General features: G+C 43.8%; 1 pseudogene; it reads left to right on the top strand.

Moving 5' to 3' along the window:
- The first annotated feature begins 12665 nt into the window (after positions 1–12665).
- On the top strand, positions 12666–13257 carry LOC137202947 (glycine cleavage system H protein, mitochondrial-like; annotated as a pseudogene).
- Positions 13258–14092: the final 835 nt, after the last annotated feature.

Here is a 14092-nt window from a genome sequence, read left to right as displayed (position 1 = left end):
GTCCCAGCAACCCAGATCACCAGGCCGCAGCAGTTTTAACTCTTATTATTTTTTAAGTGGTTCCTGGCTTGGGTTGGACCAACTACGAGGAGTGCTTTAGGCAAAGTCAAAACTGGGAAGTAGTCGGATAGGGGGTTGCCTGAATTCTGAAAATTCCAACTGAATGTTTTGGGTTTTCTGAGCAACAATTATTTTGAGGGCATTGGTGATACATAATAATTTGTGTCCTTCCTATTGACAGGTTCACCTTCTAGCAAATTACTGGAAGGAACATGAGAAACGTAAGTAGGGGTTTTGAAATCTCAGTTAAAGGAACCGAAACTGTTTATTTGTAGAATAATGGCAGTTAATTTGGTGATACCATTTCTAGGGGTACAGTAAATTGGCAGGCGCTTATCAAATGCCTATTTTTGAGGGGTGTATTTACTAATACATGCAGTGAGGTCTAGGCAGGTGGCAGTCCGTCACCACAGACACTGACAGGTACCCTGAGAGATGCTATTTTTGTTCAGTCCCCATTGGCCTGTGAAAGGGAAGAGGGGCCAGGTGTTTTCTACTGTCTGTGATGTGTGTCAGGTGTTTTCTGGGCTAGGTCTTATCACCTATCATGTAACCTTGTTTTTCCTCACAACAAACTTAAAAGGCAGGAGGGTTTTTTTTTATCCTTTTAGAAATGAGAGTGAAGCTTAGGAAAGTTAAGTAAACCAGCCCTCTTGGTGCCGAAAAAACTTTTCACTAAACCACACTTTTCCCATTGTTGATCGATCCAGGTTCAGAGTCTGTGAATATTTAATGAGAAGCTACTTTTGCCAGGTGCCTTTGAGTATTTTATTGAATCCTCATGACAACCCACCATGCTTTTTGCTATTTCAGCTGATCACCTTAATATCAACTAGCAAGCCTTAAAAAAAAAAAAAAAAGAAAAGCCCATCCACTCCTACAGGGCAGGAGATAAGCATTTATAAGTCCATGGTGGTGCTGTAGTCCCTCTTTCTAAATATAACGTGGTGCTCTGGAGACGCCAACAGCAGTAATTCCTTTAATACAATCCTGACATCTCAAAAGGGGTGGTGCAAAACAAGGCGAATTGCAAGAGCACATTCTTCCACTGACAATAATTAAATCTGAAAATGTCACTGGTTTCCTGTGATAAGTGCACTCAATATTGATTAGTGGGACTAACCACTGATCTGACACTTGGACCAATTAGGTGTCACTTATGAAAAAACATCTGGTGGAGATTCCAGCATGTCCAGTAAGAAAGGTGATTGGTAGTTTGTTAAAAGGCCTTTGCCTTCAGGTGCTTAAATCTGAGCATTGAGGGAAATAGTGACAGAGGCAGCCTTCAGTCTTTTTTTAAAATTTTTGGCTGCGTTGGGTCTTCGTTGCTGTGCGCAGGCTTTCTCTAGTTGCGGTGAGCAGGGGCTACTCTTTGTTGTGGTGCGCGGGCTTCTCATTGCAGTGGCTTCTCTTGTTGCAGAGCACGGTCTCTAGGTGCGCAGGCTTCAGTAGTTGTGGCTCGCAGGTTCTAGAGCGCAGGCTCAGTAGTTGTGGTGCATGGGCTTAGTTGCTCCGCGGCATGTGGGATCTTCCCGGCCCAGGGCTCGAACCCGTGTCCCCTGCGTTGGCAGGCGGATTCTTAACCACTGGGCCACCAGGTAAGTCCCAGCCTTCAGTCTTAACCCTCCTCGAACCAACCTCCACAACTCAGAGGTTGTTTTAAAAATATAATTCTGATCAGGTCATTTTTTTTTCTGCCTTTACTGGAAAGGCACATATTTTTGTTGTTGTTTTTATTCATCCCAGACTTAAAAAAATTTTTTTTATTGAAATATAATTGATTTACAATGTTGTGTTAGTTTCACGTGTACAGCAGAGTGATTCAGTTATACACATGTATATCTATTCTTTTTTAGATTCTTTTCCGTTATAGATTATTACAAGATATTGAGTATATTTCCCTGTGCTATACAGTAGGACCTTGTTGTTTATTGGACATTTGTACAGCCAAGAAGTAGATCAGTGGTTGCCTGGGGTGGAAGTGGGAACAGGCATTGACTGCAAACAGACAGGAGGGGTCTTTTGGGGTAATTGAGATCTAAAACTGGATTGTGGGGATGGTTATACAACTCTTTAAATTTACTAAAAATCATTGAATTGCACACATAAAAGAGATGAATTTTTATAGCATGCAAATCATACTTCAATAAAACTGTTAAAAAAATAAAACCCCTTTTTTGTTCCCCATCTCTTACCCAGTCAAGGCCCTGAATGCTTGGAAGATGTCCACCCTCCAGCCTCTCCCAATGTGCCCACCATGTTCCTTGCATGTGAGCCATTCTGGGCTGATTGCAGGTCTTTGGATAAAGATTTGGTCATCTCGAGGCCTTTGCACATGCTGCCCCTCAGCTGGCCTCTCCTTTCTGTCCTTATCTGCCTGGGAAACACGTTACTCTCTTCCTTCAAGACTCAGCTTGAGCATTTCCTCTGCCAGGAAGCTTTCCCTGATTTTTGCAAGCCAAACCAAGTGACACTGCTATTATTTTAAATTAAAAATTTACACGCCTGGTACCCTCACCAAACTGAGCCTTCTAACCATGATCTGTCCATGTCTAGAGCCCAACAGGTGTGACTCATAGAAAGGTTGTTGAAGAAATACCTGTGTGGTCAAGATCACCCTTCAGAGCCTACCGTATCCACACATACAGATGGGGAGTGATCCATTTGTCTGTTCATTCGTGAACATTTAGTGCCAAAGTACTTATCCCTCTGGATTCAAAAATGATTAAGATGAGACACTAGTCCTCAAGGAGCTCCCCATCCAAGTCCGGACCCTGCTCTGTCTAAATGGAGTGGTCTCTGGCAGGTTACTTAATCTTATGTAAAATGGGTGTGGAGTAGTACCTGCAGTCACAGGTATGTTGAGAGGATTCGATGGGTTTTTACTGGTAAAGATCTTTAGGCAGGACCTGGCACAGTAAGTGCTCAGGGAATGTTAGGTAGTCCTACAGGGCGTGGTGGGCTAAGGGATCAGGGGACAGATTCCCGGGGAAGGTATCACCTGAGCTGGGTTGTGAAGAATAAGTAAAAATTACTTTTTTCTCTTTACCCTGAAGCATGTTGAGTGAAGTTTTAGATACTTTGTTAAAAAAAAAAAAGACTCTCAGCTTTATTGTTAACTGAGAAAGACATGGGGACAGACAGGCTTAAGTCATTTGTACACACACAGGCAAAGATGAAGGACTCTGACCTTGGTGGAGGTACCCATTCCCATGGTTTGCCCCAGCCTCAATTTCCTAAGAAATCCTGTAGAAAAGTGTGGTGCAAACTGGAACGTATGTGCTGAATTCAGCCTGCAAAAGTGTTTTGTTTGGCTGGTACTGTGGTTATAAAATTTTTTGAAGTAATATTTAAATGTTACAAAAAATAATCTGGATTTCCAGCTTTTCTTTTTTAAAAAATTAGAATATGTGGGGACACTGGTGCCTACACAGTGGGCAGCACTTGGCTGGGGCTGCTAGTTTTGTTTCCTTTAGACGGCATTTGTCCTCTCCAGCTTGCCAGTCCCCACTGTTTACAGCATGCATGCATCTGTGCTGGCATCTGGCCACTGAAAGCATGTAAGTCTGTGACTGCTGCTGGCTTGGAAGAAACTCTTGTTATCTATATAGTGTTCATCACCGAACAGAGCTACTGCCCCGGATACCTGTCTCCTTACTTTGTGGTTTAGAATGGACAGTCTAGGGCAAAGGATTCCTAAGAAATCATTTTCTTCTCCCAGTGCCAGCCCCCTGCTGACCAAAGCACTTCAGACAGACTTACTGATTTTGGCGGTGCCTTTTGGTTTTTTTGCTCACGTTTTATTTATTTATTTTTTTATTGGAGTATAGTTGATTTTCAATGTTGTGTTAGGCCATACTTACTCTTAAACATGACCCGTCTTTCCAGGGTTTGGGAGCATGTAAAAAACAATGAATATGGAGTAGAAGGCTTGGATCTGTTTTTTGGTTTGTATTTTTAAAAATTTATTTATTTATGGTTGAGTTGGGTCTTCGTTGCTGCATGCAGCCTTTCTCTAGCTGCGGTGAGCGGGGGCGACTCTTCGTTGTGGTGAGTGGGCTTCTCATTGCGGTGGCTTCTCTTGTGGAGCACAAGAAGCTCTAGGCGCATGGGCTTCAGTAGCTCTGGCATGCGGGCTCAGTAGTTGTGGCTCGTGGGCTCTAGAGCGCAGGCTTAGTAGTTGTGGTGCATGAGCTTAGTTGCTCCGAGGCATGTGAGATCTTCTGGGCCCAGGGATCGAACCCGTGTCCCGTGCATTGGCAGGCGGATTCTCAACCACTGTGCCACCAGGGAAGTCCCTAATTTTTAAAATTTTTAAAATTCTTCTCCCGTGCCAGCGTGGCTTGCAGGATCTTAGTTCCCCGACCAGGGATTGAACCTGAGTCCCCTGCAGTGGAAGCGTTGGAGTCTTAACCACTGGATCACCAGGGAAATCCCCCTGTTTAAAATTTTTATTATTAATTTTGCTATCTCTTTATTTTTCTGATTTTCAAACAATACATAAAAATACATAAAATGGAAATTTAGCCCCCCTCAAAATCTGTCCCCCCACACCCCATAATCACTATTAGCGGTCTGCTGTATTTTTTGCACTTTTTAAAAGCTACTCTGCACTGCGTGCTCGATGGATGCCAGGCTCTTGACTGAGCTCATTACGTACGTCTCTTTTGCTCTTTGCAGCAATCCTGTGAGGTTATTATCATTCCATTTTACAGACGAAGACACAGATGAAGACCTAAGATGAGTCTTAGGTTAAGTAATGCATTCAGGGTCGCACAGTGAGGGTGCAGTGGGAGCATCCTCACTGTGTGTGTTCCAACACATTTCTTTCCAATTCCAGAGCCGTTTTTCCTAACCATCTCAGGGTGAAGCCTCCCTAAGAAGACCACCAACTAGGAACTAAACATACTCCCCTGGAGAAGTGTATTCATAAAAGTCTCCTCCTTCTGCATTGTTCTCCATTCATTAGATGTTTCCTGAATGGTGCTGTGCAGGGGTTTCAGAGGTGCTCTCGGTGCCTGCCCTCTGTGACTTCACAGGTGAAGGTTATAGATCAATCAGTGAAGTATTGGAATTATGTGCAATTTACAGTAGTAATAGAGAGGAGAGAGCAGTTCTTGGTGGATGGGAAGGGAGGTGTCAGGATAAGTGATACTTAAGCTGTGTCTTGACAGATGAGTTATTGTTTAACAGGTACATGGGGGTAAGAATACTTTGGCATAGACAAAAGCATGATAAGTTGGAACAGTGGTTTATTTGGTGAACTGAAATAATATAGCATGGCTGTAGGCTAGGTCATGGGGAGGCAGGCAGGGTGCCGAGTGCGCGGGGCCTTTGGTTGTTGTTCTGAGACTTTGGGGTTTTGTCTGTAGGCAGGGGATCCGTTGCAGTGATTCTGAAAGGGGAGTGACATGACTGGTTTATGTCCGAGGTAAAGTCCTACAGCAGAGTGAGGATGGATTGGAGCAGATGCAGCTGGAGGCAGGGAGGCCAGGCAAAGAACAGTTGCAGTTGGTTCATCGGAATGAGTGTGGAGATGTCCAGTAACTGAGCGCAGTGATAACCGCTGACATTCACTGAGCTCTTGCTCTGTGGTCAGATTCTGTGCGAAGTGCTCTGACTGGGTTCTCTCATTTAACTTCCACAGCTCCGCCTATGCCAAGTGTTGTTGTCCATCCCCCTTCTACAGGGGAGGAAGCTGTGAAGATGGCTTGTATAAGGTCACACAGTGGCTGAGTGGTGGAGCCAGAATTCAAATCCACGACTGTCAGAATCTAAAGCCCTAAGGCTGCACATCTGAACCTAAGCTGCAAATGTCAACACCTGTGACTAGTACGAGGCCGACTGTCCTGAGCTTCGTACAGCAGGACCTTTGTATGAAGTGCAGGTCTAGTTGATTCTACATCTAAGACACATCCCAGATCTGTCCTCTTACGTCTGTCCCTCCCCTCAGATGAAGTCACCCTCATTTCTTGCCTGAAGTCCTATAGTAGACTCTTGTCCCTAAAACCTATTCTTACAACTGCCAGACAGATCTCTTTAAAAAGTAAGTCGGAAAAAAAAAAAAAAAGTCGAACCACGCCGCCTTCCTCATTTAATCACCCCCTTGCTCCTCATCAGTCTTTTTTTAAAAAGATATTTATTTATTTATGTATTTTGTCTGTGCTGGGTCTTAGTTGCAGCATGCGGGATCTTTGTTGTGGCATGCAGACGTCTTGGTTGCAGCATGCAAACTCTTTTTTTTATTTTTATTTATTTAATTTTTTTGCGGTACGCGGGCCTCTCACTGCTGTGGCCTCTCCCGTTGCGGAGCACAGGCTCCGGACACGCAGGCTCCGCGGCCATGGCTCACGGGCCCAGCCGCTCCGCGGCATGTGGGATCTTCCCAGACCGGGGCACGAACCCATGTCCCCTGCATCGGCAGGCGGACCCTCAACCACTGCGCCACCAGGGAAGCCCAGCATGCAAACTCTTAGTTGCGGTATGCACGCGGGATCTAGTTCCCTGACCTGGGATGGAACCAGGGCCCCCTGCCTTGGGAGCGTGGTGTCTTAACCACTGGACCACTGGAGAAGTCCCTCTCATTACTCTGAAATAAACTCTGATTCCTTACCCTGCTGACCTGTAAGGGCTTCTACGTGATCTGTCAGCTGCCTGCCTTGCCAGCTTCACTCTGCATCATTCTCTCCCCCTCTCACTGAATTCCAGCCCTACTGACCTTCTTTCTGTCGCTGGAACATGCCAGATCTGTTCCTTGGGGAATTTGCTTTTGTTCTTTCTTTCTAGAATGTTCTTTTCCTGAATATTCTCATGTCTGGCTCCTTCTTACCATTTAGGTCTTAGTTTATTTTATTTCTTAAAGCAAATTTATTTTCACTACTGGCTTGTTTATTTTTTATTTTAATTAGTTAATTAATTTTGGCCACACTGCACGGCTTGTGGGATCTTAGTTCCCTGACCAGGGATTGAACCTGGGCCCCTGGCAGTGAGAGTGCACAGTCCTAACCACTGGATCACCAGGGAATTCCCCTAGGTCTCAGTTTAAATGTTATCTCCTCAGAAGGGCCTTTCCTGAGCCCCCAGGGTAAAGTAGTTCATGAAGCTCTCTATCACATCCCCCTTTTTGATTTTCTTCATTGAACTTACCACAATGTAATATTCAGTGTTTGTTTGTTTTCTGTCTCCTTCCACTAGGATAAAAGTTCCCTGAGGTGTAATAGCTAAAACTTATAGACTACTTACTCTTGTTAGGCACTGTTATAAGGGCTGTAATATATTAAGTCTTTAAATCCTTATAGCAGTTCTAAGAGGTGGATACCTTTATTATCCCCATTGTGCAGATAAGGAAACTGAGTCTTAGGTAGGGTAAGTAACTTGCCCAAAGTCACACAGCTACTAAGTGACAGAGCTGGAATTTGAACCCAGGCAGTCTGGCTTTAGCATCCACTCTCCTAATCGAGTGAAAGCAGGGACGTTGTCTTTCCCACTTCTGTATCCCAACACCTTGGACATAGTGTGGCTTTTAGCAGGCTCTCACTAAAAATTGTGGAATGAAAGATTGTAGTCACAATAGAAATGTAATTAATTATAAACCAAAACCTAGGAATTATCCTTGATTCTGCTCTCTCCCACTCACAGATCCATCTACAAGTTCTGACTGAACTACTTCTCACCACAAAACATATCCCGATATGTCCACTTTTCTGCATTCCCACTGCTACCATCCCGGTCCAGTTCACGACTGGCTTTCTCCCAGACTACTCCAAAGACCTCCTAAATCACTGGCCTAGGGTGACTCTTCGACCAAATGATGGATGTCTACTGAAGCAAAGAGCCAGGTGTGTGATTAGGGCAGAAATGTTTACATATGCTGAGTGAAATTTTGCTAGCTGACTTATACCCTAGCAATTACTGATTTGAGTGGGGAATATTTAAGACCCTCTGTGGTTCTGCAACTATGTGTTGAGGTGCTCTGAGGCATGGCAGGGACCTCTCAGGGGTGCTGAGGGATATTTTAAAATCTTAGAGGAAACCTAGTGTGTTGGTTTGCCGGGCTCCCCTAACAAATTACCAGGACTGTATGGCTTCAACAACACAGTCCTGGAGGCTAGCAGTCCAAGATCAAGGTGTCAGCAAGTTTCATTTCTTCCAAAGCCTCTCTCTTTGGCTTGCAGATGGCTGTCTTCTTGCTGTACCTGAAGTGGTCTTTCTTTTGTGTGGGCATATCCGTGTTCTAATCTCCTCTTATAAGGGCACCAGTCATATTGGATTAGGACCCACCCATATGACCTCATTTTACCTTAATTACCTCCTTAATAGCCCTGTCTCCAAATACAGTCATAGTCGGAGGTCCTGGGGGTTAGGACTTCAACATGAATGAATTTGAAGAGGGGACACCATTCAGCCTGTAACACAGTGCCGCCTGATGCTGCACAGACTGCTGGCTTGAGGCAGTTTCAGCGTTGGCTCACACTGCATTCCTTCTGATAATGTCTTATATTTGCCAAGCCGAGGTTTTGGAGGTTGTTGTGATAAAAAGCAAGTACCGTGTGTAAGTCAATATGGAAGAGGAAAAGAGAGTGGGGTGTCCAGTCTGATTTCGAGGTTTGAGACAGTGTGCGGCGCCCAAAAGGCACTAAATTGTTAGGACATAAACACTTACTGAGTTTGGGGCTTCCCTGATGGCGCAGTGGTTAAGAATCTGCCTGCTAATGCAAGGGACATGGGTTGGAGCCCTGGTCCAGAAAGATCCCATATGCCGTGGAGCAACTAAACCCGTGCGCCACAACTACTGAGCCTGAGCTCTAGAGCCCGCAAGTCACAACTACTGAGCCCACGTGCCACAACTACTGAAGCCTGCGCGCCTAGAGCCCGTGCTCCCAACAAGAGAAGCCACTGCAATGAGAAGCCTGCGCACCGCAACAAAGAGTAGCCCCTGCTCACCACAACTAGAGAAAGCCCGCGCACAGCAACGAAGAGTAGCCCCCACTCACCACAACTAAAGAAAGCTCGTGCGCAGCAATGAAGACCCAACACAGCCATAAATAAATAAATACATTTATTTTTTTAAAAAATAATGAGTTTTTTGGGGCTTATCTACTTAATGACAGAACTATTAGGTATTTCTTTAGGCCTAGGGGCATCATGAAGCAATTATTGAGTCACTAAAGGCACGTGAGTGGCGGAAATTTGGGAACCTTTACTCCAAATGAGTCAGTGGATCCCGGAGATCAAAAACACCAGCGTTAAGTTTTTAATTATACAGACTTCTCCAGGTGCTCCCCAAACCTACTGAAAAAGCATTTGGGAGTTGAGCCCAGGATCCACTGGTGTAGCCTAACCTCCTCATTAAGGCCCAGAAGGGGAAATCTCTTGCCAGAGGTCATACAGCAAGTTAGTGGTCGAGCTGGGATTAGAATCCAAATTCTAATGGAATCTGTCAGATTCTCCTCCCCTTCATCAGCATTTCTGATGTCCATACCTACAAATGTTGTCACACCATCTGCCACTTAAGCAGACATGGCCCTGACCTCAAAGGCAGATGGCAATTACATGGACAAATTCCATACTGAATACGTGAGTGTGCGTATTAAAAGTTTATATCATACAAGACCTACATGAAGAAAACTACAAAACTCTGATGAAAGATACCAAAGAAGGATTAAATAGTTATTTCCTGTTTATGGATAGGAAGACTCACGATATCACGTCATGATATCAGTTCTTCCTAACGTGATCTATAGATTCAATTCAATCCCAGTCAAAATCCCACTAAGTTATTTTGTGGATATTGACAAACTCAGTCTAAAGTTTGTAGGGAGAGGCAAAAGATCCAGAATTAGCCAACTCAAAATTAAAGAACAAAGTTGGAGGACTGACACTACCCAACTTCAAGACTTCCTATAAAGCTACAGTAAATCGAGACAGTGTAGTATTGGTTCAAGAATAGACAGATCAATGAAACAGAATGGAGAGCCCAGAAATAGACCCATATAAAAATAGTCAAATGATACTTGGCCCAAGGAGCAAAGGCAATACAATGGACCAAAGATAGTCTTTTCAACAAATGATACTGGAACATCTGGACATCACATGCAAAAAAAAAGAATCTAGACAGACCATACACAGTTTGGAAAGATGAGCTCAAAATGGATCATAGACCTAAATGTAAAACAGAAAACTATAAAACTCCTGGAAGGGACTTCCCTGGTGGTTCAGTGGTTAAGAATCCGCCTTCCAATGCAGGGGACGTGGGTTCTATCCCTGGTCAGGGAACTAAGATCACGCGTGCCACGGGGCAACTAAGCCCATGTGCCACAACTAGAGAGGAGCCCACGCGCCGCAACGAAGAGCCCGTGCGCTGCAATGAAAGATCCCGCGTGCCACAACTAAGACTCCATGCAGCCAAAAGTAAATAAAAACAAACAAAAAAAACTCCTAGAAGATAACATAGGAGAAAATCTAGATGATCTTGGGCTTGGCAATGACTTCCAAGATATAACACCAGGGCTTCCCTGGTGGCGCAGTGGTTGAGAGTCTGCCTGCTGATGCAGGGGACACGGGTTTGTGCCCCGGTCCGGGAAGGTCCCACATGCTGCGGAGCGGCTGGGCCCATGAGCCATGGCCGCTGAGCCTGCGCTTCCGGAGCCTGTGCTCCGTGACGGGAGAGGCCCCAATAGTGAGAGGCCTGTGTACCGCAAAAAAAAAAAAAAAAAAAAGATATAACACCAAAAGCATGATCCTTGAAAGAAATAACTGGTAAGCTGGGCTTCTTTAAAATTAAAAACTTCTGCGCTGTCAGGAGAATGAAAAGATAAGCCACAGGCTGGGAGAAAATATTTGTAGAAGACATATTTGATAAAGGACTGTTACCCAAATTATACAAAGGACTCTTAAAATGCAATAATAAGGAAATAACCTGATTATAAAATGAGCCAAAGATCTTAACAGACATCTCTCCAAAGAACATATACAGATAGCAAGTAAGCATATGAAGAGATGTTCCACAGCTTGTGTCACCAGGAAAATGCAAATTAAAACAATGAGATACCACTGCACACCTATTGGAATGGCTAAAATCTGGAACACTGACAACACCAAATGCTGACAAGGCTGTAGAGCAACAGGAACTTTGCTGATGGGAATGCAAAATGGTACAGCCACTTTGGAAGACAGATTGGCGGTTTCTCATAAAACTAAGCATAATCTCACCATATGATCCAGCAATTTCACTCCTTGGTATTTATACAAAGGAGTTGAAAACTTATGTTCACACACAAACCTGCACACGATGTTTATAGCAACTTTATTCATAATTGCCTAAACTTAGAAGCAACCAAGATTCCTTCAGTAGGTGAATGAATAAACAAACTGTGGTCCATCCGGACAATGGAGTAGTATTCAGTGCTAAAAATAAATGAGCTATCAAGCCATGAAAAGACATGGAGGAATCTTAAATGCATTTTACCTAGTGAAAGAAACCGATCTGAAAAGTCTCCGTACTGTGTGATTCCACCTACATGACATTCTGGAAAAGGCAAAGCTATGGAGACAATAAAAGGGTCAGTGGTTGCCAGGGGTTGGGGGGAGCGAGGGATGAGTAGACAGAGCACAGAGGATTTTTAGGGCAGTGAAAATACTCTGTATGTTACTGTAATGGTTTGGTTTTCTTTGTTTTTTTTTTTTTTAATTTTGGCCATGCCGCGTGGCTTGCGAGATCTCAGTTCCCCAACCAGGGATTGAACCTGGGCTTCTTTCACTCAGCATAACGCTTTTGAGGTTCAGCCATGTCATATTTATCATAGTTTGTTCCTTCTGATTGCTGAGTAGTGATGCACTGAATGGATGGATCTCAGATTGGCTATATACTCACCATCTGTTGGGCTGTTTCCATGGTTTGGCTATTACGAATAACGCTATCAACATTCACATGAAGGTCTAAAACTAAAAAATAAATTAAAAAATAAATAAATAAAAGGGAATCCCTTGGCAGTCCAGTAGTTAGGACTTGGCGCTTTCACTGCCGAAGGCCTGGGTTCGATCCCTGGTCAGAGAACTAAGATCCCACAAACGTGCAGCGCAGCCAAGAAATGAAAAACAAACCAAAAAACCCCAACATTCACATGAAGGTCTTTGTGTGGACAGAGGTTTTTCTGTCTGTTGGGTAAATATCTAGAAGTGGGAGTCCTGAGTGGTGTGGTAAGTGTCTTTTAGAAAGAAAGAAACTGCCGAAGTGTTTATAGCATTTTACATTCCCACTAGCCATGTGTGAGCGTTCCTGTTGCTCCATGTCCTTGACAGTACTTGATCTTCTCAGTCCTTTTATTTTATTATTATTTTTTTGCGGTACACGGGCCTCTCACTGCTGTGGCCTCTCCCGTTGCGGAGCACAGGCTCCGGACGCGCAGGCCCAGCGGCCATGGCTCACGGGCCCAGCCGCTCCGCGGCATGTGGGATCTTCCCGGACCGGGGCACGAACCCATGTCCCCTGTATCGGCAGGCAGACTCTCAACCACTGCGCCACCAGGGAAGCCCCTCTTCTACTTTTGAAGGAGTTTATGTAAGATTGGTGTTTTATCTTCCTTAAATATTTGGTGTGGCTCTATATGCTGCGCGGAGACCCTCTGCACCCCTGCGAACATGGCGCTGCGAGTGGCGTGGCGCGGAGCGTGCGGGCCGCGGTCTGCAGCCTGCGCGCCATCTCTGCGCCCAACGCGCCCTGCCGCCTCGGCCCTGGGGACTGCGGGTGGGCGCTGTCCGGGCGCTGCGCACCGGCCCCGCACTGCTGTCGGGTCGTAAATTCACAGACAAACATGAATGGGTAACAACAGAAAACGGTGTTGGAACAGTGGTAATCAGCAATTTTGCACAGGAAGCTTTGGGAGATGTTGTTCACCGTAGTCTGCCTGAAGTTGGGACAAAATTGAACAAACAAGACGAATTTGGTGCTTTGGAAAGTGTGAAAGCTGCTAGTGAACTATTCTCCTCTCTCAGGAGAAGTAACTGAAATTAATGAAGCTCTAGCAGAAAATCCAGGACTTGTCAACAAATCTTGTTATGAAGATGGTTGGCTGATCAAGATGACACTCAGTAACCCTTCAGAACTAGATGAACTAATGAGTGAAGAAGCATATGAGAAATACATAAAATCTATTGAGGAGTGAAAATGGAACCCCTAAATAAACTAGTTTGAAACAACTTAACCTAGCATAGTTGTCTTAAATTAGTGGTGGATTTTTAAAAAGCAACTTTTAGCAAAAGAAACTGCTTGCAACAATGTTGCCTGAAAAAAATACCCCTTAACTTCCTAATGATTTCAGATAAACACTATACATCTTTTTCACAACACCCTGTGATTTTTAGGCTAGTCTCCAGTTATAATACTCAGAATTCCTGAAATTATCTGTGGTAAAACTAGTTACAAAAATTATGTAATTCAAGGATAACATTGTTATCTTAACCTTATATAATATTGTAACTTGCTTACAGCCGTCCCTGGATTTGGGTCAAAATACTCAATGAACTTGCCACTGGAAATAAATGACAGTGGAGAAAAGTTTGTTAGTTGTATAGTGTCCAGTGAAGAACATTACTGTCTTAATTTTGCAATATACTTTGTTTGCTGGTGCTATTTTTATACAGTGAAGCAACAGCCTTGCAGGAAAATAAGAAACAGTTTAATAATAAAATATTCAACTTCTTAAAAAAAAAATTGGTGTAATCACCAATGAAGCATCTGGGCCTGGAGTTTTCGAGTGGGAAGGTTGTTAATTATGAATTCAATTTCTTTATTATAGATCTTGAACTATTCATATATTTTATGTTTTTGTATGTTTTGGTAAATTATATTTTTCAAGAAATTTATCCATTACATTTAAGTTGTTAAACATATTGGCGTAAGGTTATTCATAATTTCATCTTATTCTGTAGATTTTGTAGAGATGTCCTGTTTTTCATTACTGTTGTTGGTGATTTATGTTTTCTCTCTTTAATGAATCAAGAGATTCATCAGTTTTATTGGATGCTTATTCCA

This window comes from Pseudorca crassidens, chromosome 11 (assembly GCF_039906515.1).
Source record: "Pseudorca crassidens isolate mPseCra1 chromosome 11, mPseCra1.hap1, whole genome shotgun sequence".
Lineage (NCBI taxonomy): Eukaryota > Metazoa > Chordata > Mammalia > Artiodactyla > Delphinidae > Pseudorca > Pseudorca crassidens.
The sequence above is the reverse complement of the archived record's forward strand: the minus strand, read 5'-3'. Positions and strand labels throughout refer to the sequence as shown.